Raw genomic sequence first — 20,958 nt, forward strand, 5'->3', positions numbered from 1 at the left:
TGGGCACCTCGGTGGAAGCATCTGGTGGGCAGGTGGAATGATGCACAGGTCTGAAATCTAGGGAGCTCTTTGGGTTGTGAAGCTGGGGAGAAGAAGTTGGAGTGAATGTGGGCGTGGACAAGTTTATATGATTGTGGAGGAGGAGGAGAGAGAAGGAGAAGAAGTGGACTAACATGCATCGTGACCTTTGGCTTTAAAATTCTTACTTGCTGAGAATGAGGGTAGGGGAGGGGCTAAGGGCAAGGAGTGGATGATTAGAACCCTTGTTTTAGGAAATAGAGAATCTGAACTAGGCCTAGGAGTACAGGGCTCTGCTGGCTTTGGTGGTCATAAATCTATATTGGCACTAATCTGTCTACCTTGGCTTTTTCCCAGGACATAGAAGCTAGGAAGGCAGGTTGGCCTGGAGTGCCTGGGTGGTGGTCTTGTTAGGAAGGTGTGGCAAAAGGAAAGGAAGGGTGTGTACCACAGAGAGCTAGCTGTTCACCAAAAAAAATATTGTCACCACCCCCAGCCCTTCCAAAGAATAGAATTGAGGCTTTCCAGCAGAGACTACATCTTCCAGTACAAGCCCAAGATAGTTAAGAAACGGATGTGCCTCTGCACCCTTCCTTTCCCCTTCTTCCAGTTTGATGCCCCCTTGGAAACCACATGTTTAAGATGGCAGAGCCACAAGGTGCAAGGATCCTGGTCCCTGAATCATCCCTTGGAGGAGAAACACCACTAATCAGGAACGCCTGTTGGGTTTTTTGTGAGCAAGAAATCAACTATGTTGTCTGAGCCAGTACACATTTTGGAATTTGTTATAGCATCTAGCATTACCTGAACTAATATAGGGTTTATGAAAATGCATCGTTGTTTAGCTGATTCAGATGGGCCAGGCTGAGGAAACAATTGAGGCCTCTAGGGACAGAAGGTCCTTGTTAAAGTCCAAAAGCAGTAGTGGAGAGAGGACTGGAAAAATCTAGAAAGCAGGAAGTCAGTCAAGGCCTCTGGTACAATTTTGGAGGCTATGATTTCAGAGAGAAGCTGTCTCACGATGTGGGAAGAGCCAAGTGGGAGAAGGTGAGGAACATTAAGCAGGTCTAGGAATTTTGATGCCGAGAGTCAGGAATTAGCTGGCTAGTCTGCCCAGATGTCATAGTCGGTGATGAAGCAGGACGTGGATGGAGAGGGAGCCTCAGAGGGCCAGCCGTTGTCTTGCAACCAGGGCACCGGGAAGGAGCACTTTAATATAAAGAATAAACTAACAGGACTGTCATCTCTCAGTTCTGTTAGCTACCATGGCTGAATAGAACTGAGCAGGGCATCTCATCACTGCTAAGGATCTACTCAGTAGGCCACATGGGGTGCATACCTGAAAACTAGTCCATGAAAGGGACACCTGTAAATGTTGACGTAGGCTAACTCCATCCAGAGACAACCAGACCCACAGCAAGAGAACTATCTTTAGTTTGTAGAGCTGCTTGGCTCTCTCTAAAGCACTTACAAATTGTTTGAGGCTCATGGAAATCCCAGGGAGACCCATATGAAGATGATATCTCTGTGTCAGGTAAAGTCACCAAACCATTACATAAAATCCCTCAGGAGGGGTTGGAACCAGTGTTTCCTGATCCTTGGCCTGTGGTTCTCATTATGAAATTCCTTTTATAGACATTTTTAGGCATCAGCTTAGGAAGATTTAGGCCCCAACGTGCCATTGGTAGGAGAAATGACTGAGATGGCCTCCAAAGGCACTTCCAGCTGGTGAGTCTTAGAAGAGTTTCTGAATGAATGGCGGGTGCCAAATCAGGGACAGGAGTAGGAGTGACACAAAATGTAAAATAATAGTTGTGAAAATAAGCTTATTTCTCTTTTTCAAAAAAAATTCTGAGGAAGGTATGAAGGGTTGTTATGGACCTCCACAATTTCAGAGGGCCAAGGCTCCTATTTTGTTGCTCTTCTCTGTTGTGTAGCAAATTATTTCAAAACTCAGTGGCTTAAAACAACAATAAACATTTATTATCTCATACTTCTTGTGTGTCAGGAATTCAGAGTGACTAAACTGGGTGGTTCTGGCTCAGGTTCTCTCATGAGGGTGCCGTCAGGGTGTCACATGGATCTCTGGTGATCCGAAGGCTTGACTACAACTATAATACTGCTGGCAAGTATTATAGTTGGACCTGGTTGTTGGCAGGAAGCCTCAGTTCCTCACCACCTATAATCCTCCATAGCATTGCTTGAGTGTGCTTACAACATGGCAGCTGGCTTCCACTAACCTAGAGCAAGTGATCTAAAAGAGAGTAAGGCAGTAGCTACAATATTTTTTATGTTGTTACCCTATTGGTTTGCACAGGTCAGCCCTATTTAATATGGGAGAACATGAATACCAGAAGTTGAGAATCATTGGAGGCCATCTCTGAAGTTGGGCTACTACATCTGCCATCCTCAAAGTGTGGCTTCATTCTCATGTTCCAAGATAGCTGCTATATACAACTCCAGCTATCACATCACAGAAGCTTTTTAGCTAGCATGAATAAGGAAGAAAGGAGGAAGGGCATGCTTTTTCCCTTTAAGGATACTCCCCAGAAGTTGAATGCACCATCTTTCTTATATCTCATTAATCAGAACTTAGTCACATAGCTAGAAAGGAGGCTGGGAAATTTAGTAATTATTTTGGATGGTGAAGTGCTCAGTTAGACTAGATACTGGAGGACAGCTGGCAGTCTCTGCCACATCTGCAATGTACCTGTGTATATTTCAAAAGATGGAGGAAGGGAACATAGAGAATATTACTACCTTGGGTTACTGACCTGACTAAGGAGTTATGACTCATCTTGTCTGAGAAATAAGTGTGTGTGTGTGTGTGTGTGTGTGTGTGTGTGTGTGTGTGTGGTGTGGTACAGGGATAGGGGAGGAGTATAGATTAGTGCTTTACCCTGTAATTAGTGAATCTCAGTGTAAAGAGAAAATAGTCCTTAGAAGAACTCAGGAGACAAATGAGCTTTAAAAACAGGCCTAGTTTAGTCTCAAGAATTAAGATGACCCAGAAAATGAGAAAATTCAAGAGGCGTCATGAGGGCAGCTTCATTCTGCACCCAGACCTGCAGGTTTAAATAAACTCTAGGTAGCCCAATTTACTGATCCAAATACAGAAGCACAGATAGGAAACTCTACCAGCTGTGTTTTTAAAAGGTCATATGATTCCTGATCAATGAACCAAAGAGACCAAATACGGAAGTGTTTAGAGCTGAGCTGCAGATTTGCCCAGAGACCTCTGGAAGGACCAGAGCCAGGGCTTGAGCAGCCAGCTGGGTGCTGACTCAAGCTAGGGGTAAGGAGATAGGGAGGGTGGTGTTGGGCTTTGGAGCCTGGCTGAGCAGATGAGCCGTAAGCCAGTCAGAGAATTCTAAGGCTTGAGAAGTCCACAGAAAAGCTGCCCTGGCAGGAAGGCAGGGCTCTGGCTTGGCAAAGTGGCCAGAGACAGGGAGCATTGTCATCCTAGAGGAATGCAAAGTCTGAAGCAGGATGCCTGGGGTGGAAGCCAAGGCCTTGTGGCAGGGGCTGGCCTTCTCTTTGCTGCCACAGCCTGCCTGGACATGGATCCTTATCATGAAAGTGGAAGAGGGTAGACTGAGCACTCAGAGGTACTTGCTTCATGGAGTGTGGCTGGGGGTCTCCTACCTGCCTGGCTGATCTTACACACCCTTCCCATGGCCCAAGCTGGATGATGTACTGGGTCCTGAGTATCCACCTGGTCATGTCCAGATGGGTTTGTCAGGACACCTTGGGCAGGCAACATGCTCAGTCACTCGGGCCACAGCCCATGCTCTTTATTGCAAGTGGGTTGTCAATCATCACCACATTGCTGCTGCACAAGGCTCAATTTCCAGAGCAGTGAGGGATCAGCAAATTTCCCAGCCTTCCCCACTCTGCCTTGGCCTCAGTCCCAAGTTCATCAGGAACTTGGGGGACCTCCACAGACTCCTGTTTTGAGGACTCTTTCAAGAGAGACACCTCCAGATGTGGCTAAGGGGGTGGTGAGGAGAGGCAAAGTATTCTGTAGTACCCTAAAACTGGCTTAGGAAATCTCTAACTCTGTTCTGTGACTGCCCCAATGCTCGGTGAGCACCTGTCAATGAGGCAGATACTAGGCTACTCCCTGGGGACAGAGAAGAGTAAGGTGTATGACATCACTCCAGACAAATAATTAAAGCGCAACAGCTGAGAGTGCAATATGCAGTGATGGGTTAAGTACAAGGTACAGAAATAATGGAGCGGGGAGTGTGCTAGCAGAGTGGTAAAGGAAAGCTTCACAGAAGAGGTGATACTTGCAAAAGGAATGAGAGTTCCTCAGCCAGCAGTGGGGCCAGGTGAGGAAGGGCATCCTGGCAGAGGGAACAGCAAGCCCCAGAGTTCTGAGCTGTGAGACCACCTGCGGTAGAGGAAGGGATTTTGTTTGCCTGGTGGGTTTACAGTACTCTGAAGTTTTGGGGCCTGCTCAGGGTAGAGTATGGCCTTGATCTCTTTCCACTAAGCAACTCAGAGGAGTCAGAGAGGGAAGAAAATGCTCCCTTGCTGCAGGGTTTGTTTGGTTTCCTTTTGTCTTTGAGTCTTTGATATCTGGTCATGATCGTGGAAGTCCCATAGTTAGGAAGGGGAGAAGGGTTCTCTGGTCTTGAATAACCTGCCCAAGGCCCAGTCCTTCCTGTAGATCCCTTAGGCATGATTGTTCCTCGCAGGGCTGGAAGGTACATCAGGTGGGGCACTTCTGGCCTCCGCTCCCTGCTGTCAGACCCAGTGCCTCCAGATCCATGGTGCTCTCCAGAGCCCACGGGAACCCCCAGTATTGCCAAAGCACCCATCCTGCCTCTTACAGCTGGCACTACAGTATAAGCAGCAGCATCTGGCTCATACGGGCACACCCTAGTCACTCTTTTTGTGGTGTACAAGCTTGCTTTTCCTTCAGGACCCAGGAAAATGTGATTTGCAAATGAATCACCAAGTGACCCAAAACCAAACAGCAGCTCTGGAGTGGTTCTATGAAGACAGAAGGAAACAAAGGCCCCAGGAGGTCCAGTGGGCACCACTTCCTCTCTGGATCAAAATGGGCAAGTAGGACTGAACCAGAGCCATGCTGGGATGTCACCCTGTCTCCAGCTTCAGGTGGACCGGGAGCCTCAAGCACAGAGCTACCAGTGCAAGGCTATGGGAGAATTTGTGGTGCAGGTAGAGGGTAGGCCCTGCCCTCAGTATCAATGTCCGGGCCAGTAAGCTCATTCATCCAGGGACCCCTTTTCCTTGATTATTATTCTTCTCACTGGGATGTGCAAATAGTCACCTGGCAGTTCTGGCCGCTCTCATCTTTGCCAGCTCCAACCCCAAGACCTAGCTCGGGTCATGTCCCTCTGGCTTTGTAATTAATTCTCTTAATTACAAACTCCTTGATCTGGCTTTCAAGGCTCTAACCACTATGGTTTTAACTCACCTCTCACCAGGCTTCCTTACACTCCTTCATCCATTTTATCCTCTGCCTGTGAATCTCTCCCATCCTTAGGTCCTGGGTCTTGCCTTTACTTGATATAAATACTCCTTTGTCACTGCCATAGACACGTGCCCTTCTGACCAGGTCCAACTACAGTACTGTCTCACTCTTAGTAAGTTTTCCTTGTCACCCTCTGCCTTCTGAACCTATGGCCTTAGGGATGGAGCTTTTTACTAGATTTGCATTTCTAATTACAAGAGTCATACATGCTTGTAAAAACATTCCCACATTACAGAAGTGTACACAGTAAAAAGAATATGTGTGATTCCCAACTCTCCTTCCCTAGAACTCACTCTGGTTAACAGTCAGCCATGCACATGGGTACCCATTTACCCAGCATGAGAGGTGCCCTTGGGGACCTTCCATAACCATTTGACATGGTGGTGGTAGGGTAGGACTTGGGACAAGCAGAGTTGATAAAAATTTTCAGAGAGTGGTGACTTGAGTTGACTTTGAAAGAAAATCCTCAGTCTGTGGGACCCTTGGTTTCTTTTAAAGAACAGAACCCCATGGAGGCATTTCTTGTTTGCATGGGAATATTCATTCTATTCACCAAAGAGCCAGAAACACAAGTTCAAAAAGCACCTAGGCCCCTGGAGAATCCTCTTGGCCTAGCACAACCTGCACTACAAGCCCAGGCTGAGCTGAACCAGAAATTGGCAACCTTAATTTAATGACATGGTCACTCAGTTGGATGGAGAGAGGCAAGGTTTGAACCTTGGTCATTCTTTCTCCGGCCTGGGCTTTTGCCTGGCCCAGTGTTCTGGCTGGGCAGCCTGGAGCCCCTCTACCTCCTAGGTGATTCTCCTTATAATAGTCCAAGAGAAGAATCTATCCTAGAGACTAAATGGGCCCTGTTCTCCTTAGAATAGGATCTATGCTAGCATTTCGAGAGGGAAGAACAGGGATGTGCTGGTATTTCCTTCTCCGGGAATTCCAGCCCACGTTTCTAGGCAGTTTGAAGAGCAGGGGGCAGATGTCTTTTCCAAATAACCTGGAAACCTCACTGTCTCCCACCCTCCAATTCAAATAAATTTGAAGTAGGGAGAAGGGACTGGAAGTGGGGTGCACTAAGTTGGGAACACCTAACCTGAACTTAGGGACATTGGGGAAGGCTCCAAGGTATTGGCATCTAAACTGACACTTGAAAAATAAGCAAGAGGACATGGTTCCATAGTGTAGCAGTTAGTATGTCTGCCTTACATGCAGAAGTTCCTGAGTTCATGCCCCAGTGGAGCCACGGTCCATGGTCTACGGCCATGCCACCCTGAACAAGCCTGATGTCTGATCTCGGAACCTAAGCAGGGTTGGGCTTGGTTAGTACTTGGATGGGAGAGCACCTAGGAAGACCAGGTGCTATAGGCATTAATACTAATAAATAAATAAATAACAAATAAAATCTAAAAAAAAAAGAAAAAGAAGCAGGAGCTGACAGGCAAAGATGAGAGCAGCATTTCTTGCAGAGGGAACACCATGGACAAAGGCCTGAAAGTGAGAGGGAGCATGACTCTGGAGAAACTGAGATTCACTGTGGCTGAGCTTAGTATGTGAGTGGGTTGTGCAGGGCCATGGTTGGAGAGGTCAGCTGGCTGGGTGTGTAAACCCCAGTGCTTTGTCCCAATGGCCAAGGGTAGCCAAGGAAGGGTTTTAAGGAAAGAAGTGACATTTTAGATAGATGACTCTGGTTGCCACATAGACCATGACCTAGAGATGATAAGCCTGGAGGAAGTGAATGACTTTAGGTGAAAATAGTAGTGGCCTGGACTAGGGTAGACACAGTAGAATATGAAAAGAGGTGGAATTCAACACAACATGTGGGGGTGAGGGAGAGGAAGGGGACCCTGCCTTAGGTGTTGAGGATATAGATTCTAGACCAATGGTTGCATTTAGCAAACAACTCTTAACTGATTGGACTCAGGACATGGTGGTCTGGGGCACCCCACATTGTTTCATAACCAAAGTACTGAAGGTCAGTGGCAAATAATAAGCCCTAATCTGGCCATCTAGCCTGCTGACATCAGTGGTAGACCTGATTGGACACCCAGATCTTGATTCAGGCATGTAACGCATATAGAAGCTGCTAGACACCATATGCTGAAGCAGACAGTCTAGATACACAGCTGACCACCTCCAGCCAGCCCAGTGCTGACTGGACCTCTAAACCTGATATCCCCAGTCACTCAGCAACACTCAGAAACTTTGCTTTTTAAATACAGAGCAGAGATAGTTCATGACCAACCCCATTTCTCTCCCTCACCCAACCCTGAGCGTAGACTCCGCTGGAGTAGTTTCTCTCTGTGGCAGTAAATCTTTTCTACTCAGCACTCAACTTTGATCTCTAGTATTAACTCAAGCCAGAGGTTCCCACCAGCCACAGGGGAACCTGAAGGAGCTTCAACAAAGTTGGACACACCCTATAATTTCTTTGCATAATTCTGATATCCTGCACTCTGTGGTTTGTCTTTGGGCTCTCCTGGACACCTGGAGGTACAGTGATTGACCCCAAGAGGGGCCAGAGGTGTTCTCTGAGGCCATGAAGCTTAGGGGTGTTGGGCTATGGGATATGGTGGAAGAATATAAGTAGCAATCTTAAAGCCTCAGTCTGGTCTCCAGCTCCTCAGGTGACCTTTCCTCTCTGGGCTTGTCCTCCCAATCTCCCCAGCTCCCAGGCCTTTGCACACGCTGTTCCCTCTGCCTGAAATACTCTTCCCTTTTTTCTCTGTTTAGCTCATCCTTCAGGTCTCTGCTTTCTCAGGGCAGACCTCACTGACTTCCTGGTCCAGGTCAGAGTTTTTAGTTAAATATTCCCGTAGACCTGTGTTCCATGACTTATCCCCCTTCATTAGAGGTCTTATTTATTTATTTGCTTGTTTACTACCATCTGCCTTCCCCAGAAGACTGTGACTTACATGAAAGAGAGTTTCTGCTTGTCTTACTCACTGCTATTTCCCCAACCCCTAGCAAGAAACCTGTCTAGGAGCAGGCAATGGATGGATGAATGGATAGATGGATGGATGGATGGATGGATGGATGGATGGATGGATGGATAGATGGATAAACAAACAGATGGACAGCTGGATAGATTTTATTTGGTAAAACAAAAGGCTCAGTTGGATGAGATCCTTCCCAGCATTAGTATAATTTTCTAGGCCTTTTTTGTTTAATCTCTGAAATAGGTAGAATGTTATCTGCTTGCTACTTTACTTCTATATCTAACATGACTCAAGTCAGCCTGCTAAAGTTTGGAATGGTTTAAAAACAGCTTGGATAAAGGCTCCTGTTTGGCTCAGGATCTTATTTTCTGACACCTGGTCTTATATATGTGAACCTTGGGATAGAAATTCAGGCTATGCCAGAGACCACAGGCTCCTCTTTCAGAGCTGGGATTAGGTCTCCGGCTCCCCAGGCAGGATGAGTTTCCAGAAGCCCTAGACATACCTCCTAAAGTTAGGGCAGTAAAAGCTCCTCTATGTCTCCAAAGTCAGACAGAGAGGGTAGGTAAGTGTCACAGCTCAGAACCGGCAATTGTGTCCCATGAGGGGTTCTGCTCCTTTGTCCTTCAGTCTGTCTGCATTGCTGGACTGAGTGCAGGAGTTTTTCTGAGGCAGAGCCAGAGGGCTGACTTAAATCCTGGTGAGTCATCTCCCAAGAGTCTGGGCTACACAACAAGGCTGCCTGTGCCCACCTTTGCTTTTACTGCGGCAGGTGGACCTCACTTACTGAGACCTGGGTCTGCTTGTGAGACAAACCAGGATGAGGAGAACATCTCTATAATCTTTACCAAGTGATTTTGCCCAGCCATCCTTTCCCTGAGGGCCTGGAACTACCCATTCCTATTCCTTCCAGTCTCGAGGAAACATACTCCTCCTAAGAGGGATAGCTGGCTGGACTGGAGGGATGACTTGTCTAGGGGTAGGAGTGAGGCAGACTCCTAGCCACATCAAAAATAGTGCTGATGTTCTCAAGAGCCAGGATAGGGAAAACTATGTCCTAACAAATCAACAAGAGACTTGGAAGAGCTAAAAAATCTAAATGAGGGGAAGTAGGAGGCATTTGATTCTGGAGGAGCGTTCTTAGTGGCTTAGGAATTTAATGCCCATTATACAGATGGGTACACTTCTGCCCATGGGGACCTGCCTCTGATGGAGGCCTGGGAAGAACCAAAGCTTTCAGTATTCTAAAGAAAGGGAGCCTCTTGTCCCTCACTCTTTGACTTGTCAAGTCTGTGCCTTCCCCTTCTGCTCAGACCACCATTCACCCTTACTGCACTGCTGGTTCCTGGTCACCTTGGAACACCCTAACTGGCTCAGATCTTCCTTGAAGTCACAAAGGCAATACAATCACTATCAAAATCCCAACAATGTTTTTTCAGATATAGAAAAATCTATCCTAAAGTTCATGTGGAATCTCAAGGGATCCTGGATAGCCAAAACAATCTTGAAAAAGAACAAAACTGGGGGATCTCATACCTCCTGATTTCAAAATTTACTTCAAAGCAACAGTAATCAAAACAGTGTAGTACTGGCATTCAAGACAGACACGTAGACAAATGAAGTAGAATAGAGAGCCCAGAAATAAACCCTTACATATATGTTCAAATGATTTTCGACAAGGGTGTCAAGACTATTCAATGTGGAAAGGACAGTCTTTTCAACAAATAATATTGGGAACAATAGACATCTACATTCAAAAGAATGAAGTTGGATCCTTACCTTACACGGTATACAAATATTGACTCAAAATAGATCAGAGACAGAAACTTAAGACTTAAATTATAGAACTCTTAGAAGAAAAGATAAGGAAAAACCTTCATGAGATTGGATTTGGCAATGATTTCTTACATATGACACTAAGAGTGCAGGCAATGAAGGACAAAAATAGATAAATTGGGCTTCATTAAAAAAATTTTTTTAAATAAGTTCATGGGGTAACAATGGTTAATACAATTATGTAATTTTCAAGTGTACATTATAATTTGACATCTGTATATTCTATTGTGTGTTTACCACCCAAAGTCCAGTTTCCTTCAGCTACCATATATTTGATCCCCTTTACTCACTTCACCCTCCCCTTTACCCCCTATATTTGACCCTTCTTTACCCCATCTACATCCTCCCTCTTCCACCACCCCCTGCCCTCTGCTAATCACTAGTCCATGAGTCTCTGTTTGTTTGTCTTGTTCATTTGTTGCTTTTAGGTTTATATCCCACATATAAATGATATCATGTGATTTTCAACTTTTTCTGTCTGCCTTATTTCACTTAGCATTATTATCTCAAGGCCCATCCATGTTGTCACAAATGGCAGTATTTCATCTCTTCTTATGGCTGAGTAATATTCCATCGCATATATGTACCACAGCTTCTTTAGCCAATCATCTATTGTAGGATGCTTAGGTTGCTTCCATGTCTTGGCCACCGTGAATAATGCTGCTATGAATATCAGTGTGCAAATATCTTTTCGGTTATGAGTTTTCAAGTTTTTGGGGTAAATACTCAGTAGAAGGATTGCTGGATCATATGGTAGATCAATTCTTAGTTTTTTGAGGAACCACCACACTGTTTTCCATAGTGGCTGTACCAATTTGCAGTCCCACCCACAGTGTATGAAAGTTCCTTTTACTCTGCATCCTCTCCATCATTTGTTATTATTTGTCTTGTTGATTATAGTTATTCAGACAGGTGTGAGATGGTATCTCATTGTGGTTTTGATATTCATTTCCCTAATAGCTAATTTTTTTAATTTTTAAAAATATTTGAAAAACTTTTGTGCATCAAAGGACAATACCAACGAAGTGAAACGGAAACCCATGAAATGGCAGAAAATATTTGCAAATCATATAACTGATAAGGGGGTCAATATCCAGAATAAATAAAGAACTCTTACAACTCAACAACAGAAAACAAACAACCAGATTTAAAAGTGGACAAAGGACTTCAACAGACATTGCTTCAAAGAAGATATATAGATAGCCAATAAACACAGCAAAGGTGCTTGACATCACTAATTATTAGAAAAATAAAAATCAAAACCACAAGAGTGTGGAAAAATCAGAACCCTTGTGTATTGCCAGTGAGAATAAAAAATAGTTCAGCTTCTGTAGAAAACAAAATGGTAGTTCCTCAAAAAATTAAATATCAAATTACCATATGATCCGGCAATTCCATTTCCAGGTAGACACCTAAAAGAATTGAAAGCAGAGACTTGAACAGATGTCTGTACACTCATATTCATACCAGCATAATTCACAATAGCCAAAAGGTGGTGGCAACTCATGTCCATCAGTGTATGAACGGATAAACAAAATGAGGTACAGACACACCATGGAATACATTCAGACTTAAAAAAGATGAAAATTCTGACACATGCTACAACATGGATGAAGCTTGAGGACATTATGCTAGGTGAAATAAGCTAGTCACAAAAAGACAAATACTGTATGAGTCTGCTTGTTTGAGGTACCAAGAGTAGTCAAATTCATAGAGACAGAAAGTAGAAGGGTGGTTATGGGCAAGGGGGAAGGAAGAATGGGGAATTATTGCTGAATAGGTACAGAGTTCCAGTTTGAGATGATGAAAAAGTTCTGCAGATAGAAGGTGGTGATGGTGTACAACAATGTAGATGTACTTAATGCCACTAACTGTACACTTAAAAATAGTTAAAATGGTAAATTTTATGTATATTCACCACAATAAAAAAAAAAAAAGAAAAAGTCGCATGGGTGAGAGGCACTTAAATCTCTAAGTGTCCTCCTCTGGGAGCTTACTCAGGGCCCTGGGAGATAGTGGGAAGGGTTGGGGTGGAGGAAGAGGACTGTCTGGTCCCCACTCCCACCACCAAGTTTCCCCTAATTTCTCCCTCTCTAACTCCTGCCCATCCTTTGAAGCCCAGCTTTGATCCTTTCCAACTTCCTCCAGGATGGGATCTCCAGCCCTCACTGCCCCGCAACAAGTTCCAGCTCTCCTTGTCCTGCTCTCCTTCCTCAGGGATTGAAGCTCCTCTGGGGCTGGATGAACTTCTCTCCCCCAATGGAGGAGGCCTGCAATATCTACTCAGTGCCTTTGTCTGCAAAACGAGTCTCTTCAGATCCACCTCTGAAGGTTGTTGTGAGCATCCAACAACATAATAAATATAAAGCTCTTAAGTACAGTGACTTACATAGTAAATGCTCAACATATTATTATTACTGTTATGATTATTCTTCATACTAACCTGGAATACTTACCCGGTTGCATCTTTCAGTTACTACTCATTCCTCAAGCCCCGGCTTCACTCCTACTTCCACCACAAAGCCTTCTTGTCCACTTCAATCCCCACTGACCTCCTATGAGGCATCTTGGAATTTAAGAAAAATCTGACCTCATAGGATTGTTATGAAGATCAAATGACTTAATCCATGTGAAATGCTTAGAATAGTTGCCAGGCACATAAAATGTGCTCAGTAAGAGCAGTGATAATGATGAAGACAGTGATGAGTTGTGGTCATTTAACATGTCTGTTCTATGTGTGTTGTTACTGATTGTTACTGTCATTCTTAAGTAGGTAGACTTAAGAATAAAGAAATATCAAAAAAAAAGAAAAAGAAAAAGAAAGAAGCATCACAGTAAGAGGTAATGGGTAATCGAGAGATGGATTCAGGTTCAGCGGGCATTCTCAGAGCCTTGGAGGGGGTTGGCAGATTGGAAAGTCTCCTGAGTCTTAAAAGATGAGTAAGTGACGGCCAAGAGGCAAGGGAGATGGGAAAGTCATAGTGAAGCTAGGGGCACACGAAATGAGGCCACTGTGGTTGAGCTGTGGTCAAGGTGGCAGGAGATGAACCTGGATCCGGACTAGACAGGACCTTTACCCAAGAGGACCATAGCACCCTGGAGGTTTTGCAGCAGGAGAGAGACCCATTTGACCTACATTTTGAGTAGCTCACTCCAGCTGTTGCGTGGAGAATGGACAGCAGGGGGCATGGGTAGGAGCAGGCAGACAGTGAGAAGCTGCTGCAGGCATCCAGAAGAGAGGTGGTGGTGACTCCGCCTGGGTGGTGGCAGTGGAGGAGGAGGACTACGGACAGATTTTAGCGGTGTTTTGGAGAAAGAGAGGCCAAGGCCTGTGGCTGGATTGGCCATGGGGTTGAGGGGCTCGCTGCCCAGCAAGTTTTGCTGTATAGGTGGAAACACCATTTCCTGAGATCTGACCAGTGGAAGAACAAGTTGAAGGGACAAGGCTGGCACCTGGTTGCTGGGAGTTAAGTGATCAGTTCACCTTTTTCCACCTTTGCCATTTACATATTATAGCTCTTATATTTAGAAAGTTCTTCGTGTCTGACCCTGACCTTCCAGCAGTTTGCACTCAAACCATTCCACACTTGCCCTTATTGAGTGCTTGGTGCTAAGAAGCAGTGGGACTGAGGCATGGGCTGGGGGCCAAGGGCTTGGGTGGCAGGCATGCTTTTTGCATGACCTCTATCAAGCATGCCAACCTCTGGTGCCCGTCAGACTCAGACCCAGTGAGCCCGTGCCAGAGTGCGTAGGCCAGAGGACCCAGTACAGGAGCCTGCCTCAAGCACTTCAGGTCCACACATGCCCCTCATCCTGCCTCTAGATTCCCTCTCTTAGATCAGAAGCATCCCCCAGGGCCATTGAGAAGGGCTCTTCTTCATGATTCCTTCAGAGGTAGGAGGTGGAGAGCAAAACCTCTGATCTTGATGCCAGCCCAAGAAATTACTCCCAGAGGGTAAAGCTTCAGAAATCCAGGCAAGGGGCCCTGTCCCAGATCTGATCAGAATGGCTGTTCACCAGGGGCTGTGGCACTGGGGGACTTTCAGGGCTGGGGCCAGGACCCTGCCTAGGCACAGCTCCTTCCAAGGCTGGGCCACCCTATACCTCATCTTACCTAACTACAAGTGGGGACTGGTGGACCATGGCCTGAGCCTCCTTTGGACCTGCCCCTCTAGCTGACAAATTGGGTCTGTCAGAGTCCTCAGATCTATCCAAGATTGACCTGCTATGTATTTTGGAATCTTATCAGCAGCTTTCTTATCCCTAATTCCTATACTGCCCTTCTGGAAAGTGTCATTTGGTGCCATAGTGGCCCCCATCCTGAAAGCCTGTCGTCTGACACCCTCAGGAAAGTGTCCCAGCTTTGGCCTCTCATGAGCTCCTCATCCCCAAGAGCTGGGATCAGATAACTAGCCTGCTCGGGGTGGGGGGTTCCTTCTCTTGTCCCCCCACCCATCACTCAGCCCCCCCACTCACCACTCAACCTGGCTCACAGCCATTTCTTTTGCAGTCACAGGCCTGCCAGAGGGTAAAGAGACAGTCATTAGGAAGGTCTAATTGGCTGGGACAGAGCCAGGGAATTGTCTCTGCAGAGGTGGCATTTTGGGAGTCATTAAATCTGGAGGTAGGCCTGGAGGGGAATAGCCCTGTAACAACAGCACACTCTCCTCATGATGCTTCCTGTCCTATGTTTTTGCAGCTCGAGTGGTGAGGATGCCTTCCTTATAGGAATGGGGTCTCCAGGATCCTCAGTCCCAGACCTAGTTCTGCCCTGAAGTCGCACAGAAATGCCTGCCCCCGAACCCCCTCCTTTGGGGCCTGAGGAACCCCCACCCTCCCAAAGGAGACTGATCTTTGCTGGGTCCTGCAGGGTGAGGCTAGAAAGAGCCTGGTACAGCTTCCCATGCTGTCAGTTGAAGAGTCCTCAGGGAGTTGAACAGTGTCACTGTGGGTCTTGGTGTCACTTTGGCCACTTACCAAAGCTTCATGAGCTCCTAGCCCTCTCTGGACCTCAGTTTCTTCATCATTAAAATGGGTATCATCATTCTAAGGTCTCAAAAGTTTATTTTATTCTCAAAGTATCTCCCTTCTCTGCCTGTCATTCATTCTAAAAGCCCACTTGCCTTAGTTAAGTTTTGGTCAGATATCACTCTTGAAAGGTGGCTGGGGGCACAATGAGTTTCTCATCTTTGGGGAGGATGCATTTTTCTGATTCCATCTTGTCTTCCATTCCCTTTCCCCAGAGCTGGCCATGCCCCCATAAATTGAGACCTGTAGGTAGCACCTTGCCTGCTGCCCCCTGTGCTATGCCCAGACGATCCCAATTTAATGGACTGGAGCCTGAGTAAAAATGTCAAAACAACATTCCTTTGCTAGTGGGAGCCTAAACTGTTATTGGCCCAAGCAGGACTCTGACACTTAGCCACACCACCCTCTATTTCAACTGACACCTGTTGACTGACCCCTTATTTTGTGCCAGGCACCTTGACAGGCTGGGAGTCAGGAAGTAGGTAGAGAGGAAAGTTAGCCATGCCCTGCCCCCATTGGTCCCCACACACCAGTAGCATACCATTCTCACAGATGTGGCATTGAGCTTCCACTCTAGCAAAATCCTCAAGGAGGAGACTTGCCCCTGGGAGCCAGGTAAGGAGGGTAGGGAGGGTTCAGCCAGGTCTCCAGGCCCCCTTACGCCCTTAATGAGAGGGCAGTGCCATGCGATATCTGGTCCAGCAGGCTGACCAGAGAGCACAGGCCATTCATGTTTAGGGGAAAATAGGATGTTGGGTTTGCTATCAAGCTCAAAGCAGGAAACTGGCAATAAATCAAGAACTGAAAGCGATGTCACTGCTTCAAAGTAAATTTCCAAGCCCGGGAAACAATTGCGCATTAAAATCCATCGGAGGAAAAAAAATCTATTAAAACTTCAGGAGAAATGCTTTGCTATAAATTAGATTTTTCTGCCAACCAGGATAATTCAATAATTTCCCCTTGACATTCTCGAGATTGCTCTTTGGGGGAAATTATGATGCTTCAGAGTTGGGAACAATTTGTTTCCAAGGAAAGATGAAGAGTCAACTGGGAGTGGAGTTGAGAGGGCAAGGAGGGGGCTCTTCTGTCTAAAGGGGAGGGGGCCCCTTTTGGGGGCTCAGTGCCACTGGACAGAGGTTTTCCATGATGGCCACAGGACTGCAGTGCAGGACTTTGACTAGGGGATGCCCCAGGCCAGACCATGACTCTGATAGGATATTGGCAGAGAACTTGAGGGAGGCCTTGGGGTCCTCCAGTATCACCTTATAGTTAGGGCAGCCTCAGTCTTCCAGCTTCCCCGAATAACTGTCTAAAACCTTCCTCAACCTTTGTGGAACCAGAGCTGGTCTCAGGTAACAAGGTGCCTAAGGTCACTGCTTGGTTCTTGGGTGCAAGGTAGATGGGGATGGCTGCCTGCCTGCCAGTCTTCCTCTCTTTTTTTGCTGTGCAAGATTCAGCACCAGCCAAGACCCCTCCCCCACATCCTCTCTATCTCCTGTCATTCAGGCCTTTGATCCTAGCCCCTGTCAACCCTAGTCTCTACTAAAAGTCCAATACAGCCATGATGCCAGATGTCTGGTTGGCCAAAGCTGCTCTGGCAGGACAGGGCAGCTGGCAGAGGGAGGGTGCTAAGCAAGGGCAGGGATCTCGGAGGACTGGGCACAGTCTTCCTGGCCACTGGGTACCGGCCTCTAAGACCATGGTAGGAGCAGAGACAGGACTTAGAAAAGACAGGGCTCCAGAGTAATCCTGCCTGGCTGCGAATCTCGGCTCCTCCACTGGCAAGTCGCTTAACCTTTCTCTAAGCCTTGATTTTGCTATCCATAAAATGGGGGTAATAACAGTACTTGACTTACAGAATTAAATGTGACAGTGTGCGTGTAGCACCTAGTACCACATGGCCCTGGCACAGAGGTGGTGCTTAGAACACAGGTCCCCCGATCACAGGCCATAGCCCTTCCCACTGCAGGAAACCCACCCCTTGCAGCCCTTACTCAGGCCCCATTCTCTCTCCCTCTTCTCCCACTCAAACTTGCCTGTCCTTGGAGACTTACCTCCTCAGATAGAACCACAAAGAATGATGTCTGCCCTGTATAGCTGGAATGCCTGCTGGGTACCATCACACGATTGTGCTTGAGAAGACCTTACCCACAGTATTCACTCGTTGCTACCAACAACCCTCACAGGAAAGGTGGTTGGTATTAGAGTTCTCTCATTTTGCTGAGGCCCTGGGAGGTAAAGTGACATTGTTCAAGGTCATGTATCTGGGAGAAGAGGTTAGAGCTGAGATTGGGGCCTAGGTTAAACCAACTTGACCACAGAGGCAATCTCTCATCTCAAGATTTTTCCCTCTCTCCCTCCCTCCCTCCCTCCCTCCCTCCCTCCCTCCCTCCCTCCCTCCCTCCCTCCCTCTCTTTTTTTCTTCCTTCCTTTCTTCCTTCCTTCCTTCCTTCCCAGGAATCAGAGCCTCTCAGCTCCCAGAACTCATGTGGTGGCCAGAGCGGCAAATTGAGGCAGGGAGATGTGGGAGTGATCTTCTTTACTCCTAGTCTCTGAGTCTCTAGGAGGAAGATCCCTGGGCCCAGCAAAAAGAAGTCAAAGGGGAAGGAAGTGGGAGAGTCTGGGAAAGTTTCCATTTAAGCAGCTGTCAGAACAAGTCATTCACTTGGACACTGCCTGACTCATAGAATAGAAGAATTTGGGGTTTAAAGGTCATCTCATCCCACCTTCCTTTTGAATCATTTCTTCCACAGGTGCTTCCCTACCCCAGATAACAGGGAGCTCACAACCTCCAAGGGCAGCCCCAGGGTGCAGGCTGCTCTTGCTTCTCACCCCTTTCTGAGGCTCAGACTTGGCTTTCTGTGGCACTGTCCTGGCCCTGACCCCACATCGGCAGGGGTCAGCCAGCAGCAGTTAGGTGGTGTGCATTTGCTGCTTCTCACTTGGCAAGGCCCCAGGTTTGGGGGGTAACCTGTGAGCAAGGCAGGGGCTTTCTGGAGACTGCATCTCTCCAGAGGACAAGGTTGGGTGCTGGTGGGGCAGTATTCCCTGGAGACCCAGCACTGTGCCCAGGAGTTTCCCTCAGAGTGGAGGTCAAGGGGAAACTCAGGGCTGGGGAACTTTGCCACCACCTGAAACCAGGCTGGGAGTTCAGCAGACACGTAATCAATACCTCAGGATTTGCCTTAAAATGATAAATATTTCTATCGAATTAGCCCCTAGGCCAGGGGATTGCCAGGTTCCTGATTTTGCCAAGAAAGGCACCACCAGGAGAACCCGTTAGGACCCGGAAGGACAGGACATGGACGCTGGGAAGGGGCAAGAGGGGTTTGCGGGTTTGGAAACTGTGGCCCCTACCACCCAGTAGCTGTGTGACCTAGAGCAAGTCGCTTGGCTTCTCTGAGCCTCAATTTCCTTGTCTCTGAATGGAATAATAGTGGCGCCTACTATAGAGCCTTGTTAGAGGTAACAAAAGACTCAGTGCCTGCAAAGTGCCCAGCACAGAGTGAGCGCTCCAAAAGTGTTAGCGTTTGTTACTATTTGCAGCAAACGGGGAAACCCGTGGGAAATCCGGGCGCCTCTGGGAAGTTGGGGGTGGTGGGCCGGCCTTCCCGGAGCCAGGGCACGGGGAGGGGGCGGGGCGTCCCAGATCAGGCCCCGCCTCCCCTGTCTGGCTCTTGTGGGGCCCGCTGAGCTTCCCTGCAGCCTGCAGGAGCTGAGTCACTGCGGCCCCGCCGGCCGTTGGCCTTATCTCAAGATGTCGCTACCCCCGAAAGCCCCCAGCCTGCCCGTCGAGTGACATCTAATTTGTGCCAAGTCCCTCTGGCAGTTCTGGAAAAATAGAGATTCAAGGGTTTAGGGTCCTGAAGAAAGAGGGAGCCTCCTTCCCAGCTGTCTGAGGGTATCCAGTAAGCCCCTTTCCTAGGAAAATCTCCCTGCGCCTGCCGGCACAATGCCTATCTTTCTACCATTAGCTAAACTTTCCTTGGGATTAAGCATTGTGTTCTGCAGATTTCTGTTTTGAAATGCACATTCCCACCTATGCTTTGAAGGGGAAACCAGAAGACTGGAAAACGGGGGCGGATAGACCCTCGGAGCCAAGAAGGGGAGGGGGACTGGGAGACCGACCTGGGATTTGGCCGCCTCCTAGTCTCCCTCAGGTCCTGCCTGGCCCTCTCCCAGCCCCCCAGGACTCTAGGGGAAGTGGTGGGTGGGGGAGGGGGAACAGAGCTGACATTCTGTAAACAGAGCCGGTTTGGGCTTCGGCCAAGGACGGGGTGTCCTGGCCCGGCCTGGGTGTGAGGCCCATACTCAGATCTCCAGGACACCCCGCCCTGCCCGGCTGCCCCGGGGGTGCCAGGCCCACAGCCAGCTCCGGCCAGGATGTGTCTTGAGTTTTGGGAAATGGCCAATTCTCTCATGGAGAATGTGTCCTGGACTTGAGAGACAGGGAATGGGGTGGGGGCTTCTCTCTTAGAACCATCATTGATCTTTTATTCATCAGGTGCCAGGCTCAGGCATGGAGACAGCCTCTGGCCCCTGCCCATGAGAGAAGCTAATACTGGGTTGTTGCCCCACCCCCATCTCTACCTTCTATCATCCCCCTGCTCTTCAGCTGCCTGAGACAGAGTTCCTTTGAGGTAGAGAAGCTGAGGGAGGGGTCAGGGTCTGAGAACAAAACACTTCAAGGCCCAGTCCTGCCCCCTTGGCTTATTGCCAAGTGTGATATCCCATGCCTATGGCTTCACAAGGGCAACTCAGAGCAGCAAGGAATGACTTAGAAAGGAGTATGGGGAAAGGACAGTCATCAGGAATACTGAAGGATATTCAATATTGAAAGCAATAGCCAGCTGTGGATATGAGGTGGGGAGAGGGGTCTTTGGGTGTTCAAGGGAATAGATTCCTCTGAGATACTGACACCACAGCAGGTGGAGAAAGCTGTGGGCTATGCCTTGAAGGAGGAAAACGTGTCAAATATGAAGAGGAAACCTGGTGGCAGGAAAGGAGACAGGTTGGCCAATGAGACTTGTAGGCTGGTCCCCAAATGCCAGTCACAGGTATTAGACTTCATTGTTGAGCAATGTGCTCCTGGATGATGGTGGAGTGGACAAGAAAGGATCCTATGAACAAATATGTTTCCAGAACACTGTTCAAAAAAGCTAAACAGTACTTACTGCAGGCTTTATCAGAGCCTTTACTTCATATGCTAGTTAATGAGCATCTTTGTTCTCCAATAGTGAGGCAGAGTATGCAGAAGGTCCTTTCCCCACTGAAGCTCAGTCTCATAGGACTTGCGCTTTTCTGAAAAAAATTGGGGCCCAAGGATTAATAAATATGTCTCACTTGCTGGCTCTGGCTCAGATGGAATGGGTAAGAACACATAGGCACCAAAGTAAACATGGCTTTCCTAGAAACCCAGATTCCATGACCATCTCCTCAAAGGAAAGCCAGCCTGCAGAAGCCCAAGGAGGGGTGATGGTCATAAGAGAATGCTAAATGAATGAGTTCGGCAGACTCAAGATTCTGGGTCCCAGGTTCCATGCAATCTCCTACTCCCCAGCTCAGGTGAATATGAGATACCTGGTCATCCTTGGGGAATCCCATGGCCTATGCAGAGAACCTGCTGATTAGAGGTTA

The 20,958-nt window shown here is 47.5% G+C and overlaps 1 long non-coding RNA gene and 1 pseudogene across 2 annotated transcripts in view; both read left to right on the top strand.

Moving 5' to 3' along the window:
* LOC111741142 overlaps window positions 1-20,958 on the top strand; it is a 49,752-nt gene that overhangs the window by 22,083 nt on the left and 6,711 nt on the right. Inside the window, exon 3 of one of the 2 annotated variants that reach the window (XR_002780906.1) lies at window positions 14,993-15,340. The exons of the other annotated variant lie outside the window; for it this stretch is intronic. This is a non-coding gene — a long non-coding RNA (uncharacterized LOC111741142). Of the gene's footprint in view, window positions 1-14,992; window positions 15,341-20,958 lie in introns of those variants that run through there. 2 annotated transcript variants of the gene reach the window in all.
* LOC111741165 lies at window positions 6,774-6,889 on the top strand (annotated as a pseudogene).

Source organism: Pteropus vampyrus, unplaced genomic scaffold, assembly GCF_000151845.1.
Source record: "Pteropus vampyrus isolate Shadow unplaced genomic scaffold, Pvam_2.0 Scaffold74, whole genome shotgun sequence".
NCBI lineage: Eukaryota > Metazoa > Chordata > Mammalia > Chiroptera > Pteropodidae > Pteropus > Pteropus vampyrus.